The sequence below is a fragment of the Bubalus bubalis genome, chromosome 11 (genome assembly GCF_019923935.1).
Source record: "Bubalus bubalis isolate 160015118507 breed Murrah chromosome 11, NDDB_SH_1, whole genome shotgun sequence".
Lineage (NCBI taxonomy): Eukaryota > Metazoa > Chordata > Mammalia > Artiodactyla > Bovidae > Bubalus > Bubalus bubalis.
This window is the reverse complement of record NC_059167.1, coordinates 84,888,205-84,899,627: the sequence shown is the minus strand read 5'-3', so window position 1 is coordinate 84,899,627 and position 11,423 is coordinate 84,888,205. Positions and strand designations below refer to the sequence as shown.

The 11,423-nt window shown below is 51.0% G+C and overlaps 1 protein-coding gene across 3 annotated transcripts in view; it reads left to right on the top strand.

The window, feature by feature from the left end:
* The first annotated feature begins 2,136 nt into the window (after positions 1-2,136).
* Positions 2,137-11,423, top strand: part of THSD4 (thrombospondin type 1 domain containing 4) — a 668,521-nt gene continuing 659,234 nt past the window's right edge. Inside the window, exon 1 of one of the 3 annotated variants that reach the window (XM_044925374.2) lies at positions 2,137-2,256. The gene's annotated coding sequence lies outside the window, so the exon portion shown is untranslated. Of the gene's footprint in view, positions 2,257-3,568; positions 3,837-11,423 lie in introns of those variants that run through there. The other 2 variants (XM_025296515.3, XM_044925373.2) reach the window with 2 other exon arrangements.

The following is an 11,423-nucleotide window of genomic DNA, read 5'->3' as shown; positions in this document are numbered from 1 at the left end:
CTGACAGAGGGGTTGAATTTTGTTTCTTATTCTAGGAGCCACTTCTAAGGCCAGTGGGCAGTAGTCACAGGGAAAAGGTTTCAGTTAACAATGAAAAGAGGCTTTGTAACAGAAAGCCTCCAACAACAGTTTGGGCTATTTTATGAGTAGTGAGTACCTCGTTCTCAGCTGTGCATGAGGGTATTCGACAGCTGCCTTCCAGGATGCTGTGTTTAGAAGACACTGACATACCAGGGAGATGCCAGGGCTATGGGGTAGTCTTTGATTGGGTTCTGAGGCACCCATTCTACTTGGCCCTCTCTGCTGCTGAGGGTTAGTTGTTTATCTCATACGTGCATTTGCTAAGTCGCTTCAGTCATGTCCAAGTCTTTATGACCCCATGGACCATAGCTTGCCAGGCTCCTCTGTCCATAAGATTCACCAGGCAAGAATACTGGAGTGGGCTGCCATGCCCTCCTCCAGGGGATCTTCTTGACCAGGGACCTAACCTGTGTTTTCTACATGTCCTGCATTGGCAGACAGGTTCTTTACCACTAGCGCCACCTGGGAAATCTGTTTATCTCATTCATGAGGACAAAATCCTGCCAATCTGATTCATGGGAGTGTATACACACACACACACACACACACACACACACACATGGATAAAGTAGAAATGCAACAGGACTGAAAGATAGAAAACTTGCTGGTTTTATATAGTTAATTAATATTCTCTTCTGATTTACATATGTAAATAACTGTTTAAAATGAGACTGGATTTCACAGTATAGTCTTGACTTTAAGAGAACACTCTGGGACATGTTAGCAGAATATGGTCACAACTCTGAACAAGTTTGAAGTGGTTCAGAATCAGTTCTGGAAAGCCAGCCTAGGTCACTTGGATCAAGTTAGGTCAATAATAATTGCTCTCTGGTTATGTAAGCTGCTCACATCAAGGGAAGAAGGGTGGGAATAGAAGGGAATTCTTTGTACTATTTTTGAGACTTGTCTGTATGTCTAAAATTAGTTTTAAAAAACCCCCATATCCTTGGCTCCTAAGCCCTGCTCATACTGTGCTCTGCCTGATGAACTTTCCCTATCCTGTAGACTCAGCTCAGGCAGAACATTCCAGATTTCTGATCCCCTCCCATGAGTTCTACAGATGTCCCAATTATACCCACCACTGACCAGTATGGTTTTTTGTTTTGTACATTTCTTGCCTGACTTGAAGCTTCTGGAGCTTCTTTGGATTCAAATGTTTTCTTCATTTCATCTTTCCCTTTCAGTACCAAGACCCTACTGAGCACTTTGTATATATTTCTTCAATGAGTTAATAAATCAGTCCAATTTGAACAAGTTTTATTAGGTTTCCTCTTTAAAAAAAAAAAAACTGTGGTAAAATATACATGACATAAAATTGACCATTTTCCCCATTTTAAGTGTCCAGTGCATTGGCATTCAGTATATCCCAATGTTCCATAATTTCTCTCTCATTTTAAATGGTTTAAACTGATCAGAGCTGTTTGAGCCACTTAATCTGGACCCAAGGGACTCGTGGGGCTTCCCTGGTGACTCAAACAGTAGAGAATCTGCCTGCAATGCTGAAGACCAAGTGCGATCCCTGGGTCGGGAAGATCCCCTGGAGAAGGAAATGGCAACCCACTCCAGTATTCTTGCCTGGAGAATTCTGTGGACAGAGGAGCCTGGTGGGCGACAGCCATGGAGTCAGAAAGAGTCGGACACAACTGAGAGACTAACACTTTGATTTTCAAGGGACTCATGACACTCGGAATTAATTTAATCCCACTTGCACCAGGAGCCACCTGGTCCAATCAAAATCTGTTTGACCGAAGTGGAATTATTTCACCCCATTTGGACCAAGTTGAATCAGGGAGAACGGGTTCCGCCCAGGCTCCAGGCCAGTAGTCGGCACTCAAAGCCAGAGCCTTTTCTTTGTCCTAATCTCGGGGGTTGTCACTCTCTTTTGTTCGTGTTTTTCCTCTGGGGGCTACCCGCCCTGCTGCTCTCCTAACTGCTCCCACACACCACACCCATCGCTGTTCGACCTGGCTCCGGGGCAGGGAGCTCCCATTCTGCTGCCACCTTCATTGTCCCGCCCCTGCACCTGCGCTCTCAAAACAACTCCTGCAGGCGGGCTTCCGAGGCAGTCACCAACAAACAGGCCGACTCATTTAGTCAGACGACCAGTATCTGGACAATCTCTTCCAATTTTTAAGGTCACCTCCACCTCCTCCTGCCGTCCTCGTTAATATAGTGGTGAGTATCCCCGCCTGTCACAAGGGAGACCGAGGTTCGATTTCCCTACGAGGAGGCAACACACCCTTTTGGGGCTTCCCTGGTGGCTCAGACGGTAAAGCCTCTGCCTGCAATGCGGGATACCTGGGTTCGATTCCTGGGTCGGGAAGTTCGATTCCTGGGTCGGGAAGATCCCCTGGAGAAGGAAATGGCAATCCACTCCAGCACTCTTGCCTGGAAAATCCCATGGATGGAGGAGCCTGATAGGCTATACAGTCCATGGGGTTGCACGACTGAGCGACTTCACTTTTCACTTTCACTTTCCACCTCCTCCTGGGGGGTGAGGCATTTTCTCCCAGTCACTCTTTCCTACCTCACTAGCTCTAAAGGGCTCCATTTGAATTTAAGGAAGGTAGCACTGCATTAGGAACCCAAGAAACTGGGCACTAGTCGTTTTGCTGCCATTAGCTATATAGGTAACTTTGGTCATGACCTCTTTGGGATGATATTTGCCAATGAGTAAAAAGAAGGGCTCAGGTATATGAATCAAACTTTGATTTTGGTTATTATTGCTTTGCAGCAGGATTTTTTTTTTCCTGTGTGTATGTGGGGTTTGTGTGTATGTGTGTGTGGCGAGGGGTGGGGAAACAGTATTACCCTAAGACCAGAAAAGTACCAGATGTCTCTGGCTGTCGGAAGCGAGTTTTCTCGCTCCCTCAAGCTGCCCAATCCTAGTTAGAATTCGGAGGGCTCTTGTCCGTTGTCCCTTGCCTTCAGAAGGAGCCAGTGAGGTTTTTCTTGTGTGTGAGTGTGCACGTGTGACTACATATGCCCTTTAGAGTAGGGGTTCCCTTTTCTGTCTTAGAGTCACTGCATTCTCTCCTCTTGTTTACAGCAAGTTTCCTTGCTGGCTCCCTCCTTCAGCCTCAGCCTCACCCTGTTGCAGCCAGAATGGTTGTTCTGAAACGCAAAGATGCCCGCATCCCTCCTCTGCCTCGGCCCTTCAGGGGCTCTCACAACCTCAGGATAAATATGATTAGCTCGAAGTTCAAAGCCTCCCACCATCTGTCTCTAGCTTACTCACCTCCTGGTCTCACCCCTTTTTCCTCTTACTTGGCGAGCCCGGGCCACTCTTCCTTCCCCTCTCGCCACGCTCCTCCCTGGTTTCTTCGGTCTAGACTGTCCTCCTAGGGAATGATGTTCTCTGGGTACACAGGGATCAGTGGCACTCATAAGGGGACCCTCTGGGACTTGCGGGTGGGTTGAGGGCCGGTGCTTCCCGAGGAGGCCGCCAGGGGGCGGCAGGAGCGACTCCAGATGACAGCAGGAGGCCGTAAGTGGGGGAGGAGGGAAGGACGGAGGGAGCGCGTATCCCGGCTCTCCTGATCGCAAACTCGGAGCCAGAGCTCTCCGCGCGCGCCCCAGCCGCTGGCCGCCCGCGCAGCCGGACGCGGAACCCCGGCGCAGCGGGAGCCTTGCAGGACGGGCGCGGGGCGGCGGCGGCGGCCGTCCATGCGGCGGGCTCGGGGCTGCCCGGCGCCGGGAACCACGCGGGGGCCAGGCAAGGCGGCCACTGGCCGCACCGGGACTCGGACCGCCAGGTGAGCAGAGCCGCCCGCGTCGCGCGCCCCCTTCCGCCCTGCCCCGGGGGCCCGGATCCGGCCCGGCCGCTGCCCGCCTCTCGGTCCCCCTCTGGACGGCCAGGAGGGCTGGCGCGGGCGGCGGGCTCAGTGGGTGTGTCAGGGGCGCCGGGGGGCTGCTCCCGAACCAGGCAGGGGAAGCCAGCGCGCGTCTGGTCCGTCCCGACGGCTGCGCCTCCTTCTCCCCTCTTCGCTTTCTGGGGGATTTGCTCTGTCCGGGCGCCAGCACTCACCCCTCCACCCTCCCACTCGGAAACTCTAGGGACGGTCAACCTTGGTCGGCCCGGAGTTGGGCCCCCAGCTCTCTGGGTCGGGGTAGATGGGAACCGGTGAGAGCACACCCAGCCCGCGAGCCCTAACCACAGCCTGGCCAACCTCCTTGCCGGGGCGGGAGAGCTGATGGAGCCTTGGTTGGCGCGCGTCGAGCCCCATCCTGGGGCCTCGGCCACACCGTTTTCTAGAAAGCCTCAGATCTGTGTATGTGTCTGATCTAAACCGCTGCAACCCAGCGCCACGGGGAGCCGGAGTGGATGGGTTGTTTCCGCCAACTCTGGACACTTCCTCGAGTGCAGCCCAAGTACCTGCGGTCCCTGGGCGCGCGTGTAGGATTAGCTTTCACGGAGCTAGCCCGCACTGGAACTTTAGCGATCGCGAAGTTACTGGGGGTTTGTTGTTTGGTTTTTCTTTGAAATAACATCAGTCCTAACTTGGGAAGAAGCTTTCAGGTCGTTCTCGAGTCCACTTAGCATCTGGAATGTGTGGGGTCTGGGATCTCCTTAAGCAGTCCCCACTCAGCCCCGCGCCGGGGTGCCTCCAGTACCGCCTGTTGAATGTGCGTGCTCGCGCCTCTTCCGGTCTCCTTTGTGACCCCCATCACGCAGCCCTTTGTCCCTTGGCAGGCAGTTAGCGAATCTGAAGCCTCGGACCTGGGTAGCCAAAGCGATCATGGGATGCCTGTTGGAATTTAGAATAAGAGAAATAGAGACCCAAGAGAGGGCTAACGAATCATCTTGTCCAACTGTCCTTTCAGAGCCGAAGGCACCCAGGCACCACATAGTCTAAATGTTAAAATCTTAAAATTTGTATAACCTGCTCATGTCTTCTACGTCATTGATAAAAGTGATGAAGTGATTGAGCTTAAAAGGATTTTATTGGGTCTCAAAATACAAAGAAGAAAACATTTTTAACAGGTGATTTAAATACAGCGCTACTCAATTCCTATTGATTTCTGTTAGCACCATGGTTGAATTACTTGGAAAACAAAATCTAGCCCTGAAATTAATGTAAGGAAGCAAATGGGAGTCCTGGGACTTTCCTATAAACTTCTGCAGGGCTGGAACAGGGATTTCCCAGAGGTCCCGGAAGTGAGTTTGGGTGATCAGGATACTGGAGCCCCCACTGGACAAGCAGCTGGTGTGGCCTCTTGTGGGCAGAGCTAGTAAGCTGAACCTGTGTGATCTCCGTGCCCAGCACCCAGCAGGCTGCCAGCTTGGTCTTATCTTCATTTCAGTCTCCCATGAAGAAGTGGTTCCAGTTCATTGTTAAGTAAAAATAAAATACAGCTAAAGTTTGGGAATAAGATCAGGATTGGATATTTTGACTTGAAGGGTTGTTGTTGTTGTTTTTGACCCAGAAGTGCTTATTGTGATTGTAATCACATTATCCTAAAGAGTGCTTGGATATTGATTGCCCATCCCCCCACATTTCTCTCCATGGTACCACCTTTTTCCAAGTTGGCTGGGAGTCTCTATTTTTGAGAGCACCAGACTCCCCATTCCATCCCCCTCACTTGTAGGTAATTCATTACCAAGTCCCTTCCACATTCTTTTGTGATATCCCAGGAAATTATTTTCCTGTCTGTTCCCTCTGCCTCCTCTTTAAACCATGTCCACATTGCAGTAATAGTCTCCCCTCTTGACTCCCGGCCACGAGTCCCTTTCTTCATTTTAATCCATCATCTTTCATGCTGACAGATTAATATTTCTCAAATTCTGATTTCGCCACATCACTCCTTTCAAGAAATCACAATGGCTTCCCAGTATTCACTTCACTTTAAATCTTCTCCAGCCAATATTTTTGGGCATCTGCTGTGTGCCAGGGACTGTTACTATGTGCTGCGGCTTAAATTAATAACCAGACAATATCCTTGCCCTTGAATTGTTAACAGGCCAACAGATAATATACAGCCACCCAAGAGAGAGATGTAAGGAGAGAACCACAAACCAAAGCTAATCATTGGGGTGTGCAAGACATAAAGGAGACACAGATGAGGGAGAAGGATTTTCCTGTATGAGAAGAGGTGGGGAAATTTCACCTGGGCTTTGAAACATGGGGAGCAGTTCAAGAAGATGGGAAAGACTGAAAGGAGGGAAAGCATGCCAGGCAGAGGGAAGAGCTTGAGCAAAGATCCAGTGTGAAAGCACTTGTATGGACGTGGTGGTATTATGGCCATTCTCCATCTAGGGATTTCATAGTGTTATCTCTCAGTCGCATCTTTGCAACCACATAGGCTGTATCCTCTGTTCATGGAATTCTCCAGGCAAGAATACCGGGGTGGGTAGCATTCCCTTCTCCAGGGGATCTTCCTGACCCAGGGACTTCTGCCTTAATTTGAGTCTACATTTTTGATCCAAGAGCAGCTCAACTCTTTCCTGCCTGAAGTCCTTCATTCCATTTACCTGGTCTTTTTATTGTGGTCTTATATGCCTCCTCGGAGAAGGCAATGGCACCCCACTCCAGTACTCTTGCCTGGAAAATCCATGGACAGAGGAGCCTGGTAGGCTGCAGTCCATGGAGTCGCTAAGAGTTGGACACGACTGAGCGACTTCACTTTCACTTTTCTCTTTCATGCATTGGAGAAGGAAATGGCAACCTACTCCAGTATTCTTGCCTGGAGAATCCCAGGGATGGGGGAGCCTGGTGGGCTGCCGTCTATGGGGTCGCACAGAGTCAGACACGACTGAAGTGACTTAGCAGCAGCAGCAGCAGCAGCAGCAGCAGCAGCATATGCCTCCTAACCCTAGCTCAGAAATTCAGATTTCCTCTCTGCTGGGCTAAATTTCTCCAGGAAGTGGATCCCAGCCTGTCTTAAGTATTCCTTTACACTCTTTGCACTGACTCTGTATTCAGCCTAGACATGTTCTAATGGGCATGCCTCATCTCCTCAGCCACCTCGAAGTTTCTCCAGAGCAGCTCCTGCTCTGAGGACCTCTCCCAGGCTGTGGGACACAGTCCCAGCACACTGGCAGCACCAGCGAACTTGAGAATGTGACTCGCTTTGACCTTCCATCCTACTTTTCCCTCCTCTCTCTTCTTCTCTCCACTTTTCCCACCTTTGATCTTTCTTTTTGTGTGTCTGCAGAGTTGTGATATTTATTTACATATATGTTTATTAACTGGCTTCTCTTTGAAGATAATGGATGAGACGTGTTGCACTGGTAGCTAACGTATGGTGCAGACCGGCACGGGGAGGGGAGCTGCAGTGTGAGGCTGTGCCTTTAGGTTGCATTGCTGACTCTTGCCTTGTTTCAGGATCCCCCCTCTTCACCCGCCTCTGCCTGACCTGTGCAACTGATGCTGGCCTACTTCTCATCTTTGGGTCTGATATGCCTTCTCTTCTTTCCCTAACCCGTCAAAACTGACTTCTCCAGTTTCTGGAGCCTTGCTGGCCTGATGAACTCATTCAGGTCAAGTTTAATGAGCCTGTGGGTGCTGGGCCTGATGCTTTCGTCCCCCCAGCAACCTGGGACAGCAACAGTATCATCCACACTTGAGGAGACTCCGCTTCCTTTCCTGAGGTCAACAACTCAGGTTTTGAATCTAAGTCTTAGAACCTAGCTTTCTCAGTCTGGTGCTCCTCCTGCTATATCACTGTTCCCTGAAAGGGTTGTTTTCAGAACACCTGAATCAGAATTAAGATCTGGTGGGAAAAACTCAGATTCCAGAATGGAGGCAGGGCCTGGGATGGGCATTGTAAAGGTGGCCTTAGGTAGTTCTGCACACTCAGGTTTAAGGATCACTGCCCTAGGCTGCCTTTACAAAGGAGGTTTTAATGACAGGTGGTGGGCGAATAAGCCTCAGGATCCCATATAGGACGGTCCTTTTTAACAGGCCTTGACCTTGACTTTAAGGAGTGAGCCCTGGAACTGAGCCCTCTTTTGGTCAAAGGGGTCTTCAGTTCAGTCCTGAAAGCATTCTCCCTACCCGTCCGCATAAAGGCGGGTGAGCCTGCTGCTGCTGCTGTGGCTGAGTCACTTCAGTCATGTCCGACTCTGTGCGACCCCATGGACTGCAGCCTACCAGGCTCCTCCGTCCATGGGATTTTCCAGGCAAGAGTACTGGAGTGGGTTGCCATTGCCTTCTCTGCAGGTGAGCCTAGCGTCCATCATGATGGCTCACTCTGACTTTATTTCTGGGCCAGAGCAAGTGCCAAGGGAGAAGGACCAGAGGGGATTGGTTTGCAGCCCCAGGTTGCCTGGAATCACAGTGGACTGGGACTCCCCAGATAGAGCTGAGCATGCTGGCCAGTCACTCCCTCCCTCTCTCTGGGAGTGGTGAGTCAAACCTCCTCCTTACCCAAGTGGAGTCTGCTCACTCACCCCTCTCCTTCATTCTACAGGCCTTCGTTTTGTGCCCTCAGCCCTCCAGTCATCTGTCGGTAACGATGGATGGCCACAACCCAGAGGGTGGGTTGGGGTCCGGTGCACAGGCACACAGGGCATTCAGCACAAGTCCAGCCCCTAGTGGGTGCCCACTGTTGCTTCTCATCCTGTTTAACTGCTCTGAAACTGTCAGTGCTTGGCAGGCAGTTGGTACTCAGGAAGAATCTGCCTGCCAATACAGGAAATGCCAGAGACTTGGGTTCGGTTCCTGGGTTGGAAATAGCCCCTGGAAAAGAAAATGGCAACCCACTCCAGTATTCTTGCCTGGGAAAATCCCGTGGACAGAGGAGCCTGGCAACCTATAGTCCATAGGGTCACAAAGAGTTGTACATGACTGAGCATGCGGGACAGGACGTATATGCGCTAGAAAAAGTATGTAATCTCAGACCCCTCAGGTCCAGGGGGTTTGTGTTTAAAGGGCTAAATATCATAACTTTATATTCAAATCCAGGAAATGAACACCCCCAGCTGTGCAGTAATAATAATGATGATGGTGATGGAGATGATAAGGAATTAATTACCCATTCAGCATCCCCTCCCCTCTCCATTTCCCTCCTCCCAGTTTCCCTTTGGTTTCCTCTAAGAAGAGGAAGGTAGGCAGTAGTTTTCTTTATTGCTGGTTACTTGTCCCGAGAGAATGCTCTCTTTCTGCTTATCTCTCTTTCTTTTTCCCTAATCTTTCCCTGAATGTTGGAGAAGGAAATGGCAACCCACTCCAGTATTCTTGTCTGGAGAATCCCATGGACAGAGGAGCCTGGCGGGCTACAGTCCAAGGGTCAGAAAGAGTCAGACACGACCGAGCGACTAACGCTTCCCTGAACATACTGTGCTTTCTGTCTTCTCCTATGAGCCTTGCTTAAGCGGATCACTGAGCGGTACCCTGGCAGCCTTCTACCTTAGCCCCTCTACTCCCAGGCGTGGTCCAGAAAGCCGGCTTACAAGGCGGTTGTCCAGAAGGGTGGCACCGAGCAGCCCACGACCTGGGCTGGGCAATCCTCCCAGCCAGCTGGCCGACTGCCCGAGGGCTGGCCAGCAGTGAGGACCCAAGTAATGAGTGATTAATGGGCGCCCCATCTAATCTCCTGCCAGGGGAAATGAAGGGCCAGTCGTGGGCTGGGGCTCGTCATGACCTGCTCCAGGTGGGCTTGGAATGCACCCAGCTCAGGATGGGGATTAAGGCTTGAAAGATGAGAGGAAATGAGATGTTAACCCTTTGCGCTGTGGCCCTCTGAGCCCCAGCAGGGAAATCTCAGGGGAATTATCTGTAGGCATCTGATGAAAGGGGAGCCTGGCCTTTGATTTACGGCAGGGATGTGGCCACATGACTCTGGTGGGAGGGGGGCAGGGTGTGACAAGTGACGGCTTTGACTTAACCATTTTTCTTGGAGGCTCAGATTAATTTCTTATGAAAATGGAGTATGTGGACTGCAGGGAGGCTGCTCTACCTGCTTCCTTCTCAGAAACCTTTCAATCATATCAGCACGTTACAAATTTGTAGTTGCCAAGCAGACCTTTCCTTCTGTAATGCAGTGTCTCTGATCTCCTGTTGTTTTGAGGAGGATGGAGGAGAGAGTCTGGTCATTGGCAGTGGGCCCACCTCCTTCCTCAGGTCAGCAAGCAGCACTGGGGCCCTGAGGGTGGGAACCAGCTCCCTGAGTTCCTTGGCTCTGCCATGCTGGGGAGCCCTGAACCTTAACCTCTTGTGCTGTGGGGCTGTAAAATGGGCATCATAATAATACATAACATGGGTGAGATTCGTGGGGATGTAGAAAGCTTTCAGCAGTCTTAGGCATGCGGACCTGCCATGTGAAGATTGTGCTGTGGGCTTAGTCACTCAGTCGTGTCTGACTCTGTGGGACCCTGTGGATTGTAGCCCGCCAGGCTCCTCTGTCCGTGGGGGTTCTCCAGGCAGGAATACTGGAGTGGGTTGCCATGCCTTCCTCCAGGGGATCTTCCTAACCCAGGGATGGAACCCAGGTCTCCCGCATTGCAGGTGGATTCTTTACTGTCTGAACCACCAGGGAAGTCCATACATGGGTGAGATTCATGAGAATGTAGAAAGCTTACCGCAGTCTCAGGCACATGGATGTGCCATGTGAAGGTTACCCATCACTTTTTTCTCACCTTTCTGGGAAGGATGTAAGCAGCTTCTCTTCCACACCTCTCAGATTCGCTTAGGGTGATGGATCTCACTTGCTTGACCTCTGACCCTCACATGCCTTGAATTCTGGTCCCCCCTCCCTTTGCCGCTGGCTCCCTGGCCTCCAGCCGCCCTTTTCGTTCTACTCCCTGCCCCCGCCCCACCTCCGTGCTCAACGGCCAGAGCTGCTGGACCGGGCAGTGACTCCTGCCCGATCCTCTGGTGGCACGGCCCTTCCACACGAGCGCTGCCCACTGCCACCTTGGTGTCACCTGTAGCCCAGAGAAAACTGGCTGAGAGTAGAGACAAAAGCTGCCTTGAAAGCCAAGTTAGGACCCATGGAGACAGTCTAATCTGGGTGCAAATCACAGCTCTGCCCATTTTCTGGTTTCTCTGAGCTCCTGTCACCCCATCCTTGATTGATGCTAAGAATAGCAATGCTTATCTAATGGTTGAGAGGGTCCAACCTGACAGTGGACATGAAGCCTTTGGCGGGGGAGAATTTATTGCTGGTTATATTGGGTTGGCAAAAAGTCAGACACGACTTAACTACTAAAAAACAACAATATTGGGTTGGCCAAAAAGTTTGTTTGGGTTTTTCCATAGCATTTTACAGGAAAACCCAACAAACTTTTTGGCCAACCCAGTAGGTGAGCCTTGAGGGTGGAGCTGTGTCTTCAAGTTTTGAAGTCTTATTACAGAGTATACACTGGCATCCTCGCCTCTAGCTTAGTGTCTTCTCCAGAA